Source organism: Penaeus monodon, chromosome 28 (genome assembly GCF_015228065.2).
Source record: "Penaeus monodon isolate SGIC_2016 chromosome 28, NSTDA_Pmon_1, whole genome shotgun sequence".
In the NCBI taxonomy this organism is placed as follows: domain Eukaryota; kingdom Metazoa; phylum Arthropoda; class Malacostraca; order Decapoda; family Penaeidae; genus Penaeus; species Penaeus monodon.
Genome location: NC_051413.1, coordinates 4259443 through 4259810, shown reverse-complemented (window position 1 = coordinate 4259810; position 368 = coordinate 4259443). Strand labels below are relative to the sequence as shown.

The following is a 368-nucleotide window of genomic DNA, read 5'->3' as shown; positions in this document are numbered from 1 at the left end:
TGCCGGCAAAGTGTAACGTTAAAATAGAGATGAAATAAGGGCCAAAGTCAAATAAAATTCCACAAGGAACATGGAACAAGGATCAAGGAACAAATAACTAGAGACAGGGCGTAAGGACCAAGGTCAAGAAATAAGGAATAAGGAGACAAGGGACAAAATTCAAGGAACAGTGAATCAAGAGAAGGAACGAGGAATAAACTCCAGGCACAGGAAGAAAACTATAAAGACCAAGACACAAGGAACAAGGAACAAAGTACAAGGCACGGGGAAATATGAAACAATGAACAATGAACAAGGAAAATAGTACAAGGCATAGGGAAACGCGGAAAACTGACCCAAAATATAAGGCCTAAGATAAAATGAGAAGG

General features: G+C 39.4%; 1 protein-coding gene across 1 annotated transcript in view; it reads right to left on the bottom strand.

Moving 5' to 3' along the window:
• LOC119591300 (laminin subunit gamma-1-like) overlaps positions 1 to 368 on the bottom strand; it is an 83409-nt gene that overhangs the window by 39654 nt on the left and 43387 nt on the right. The window lies entirely within an intron of this gene.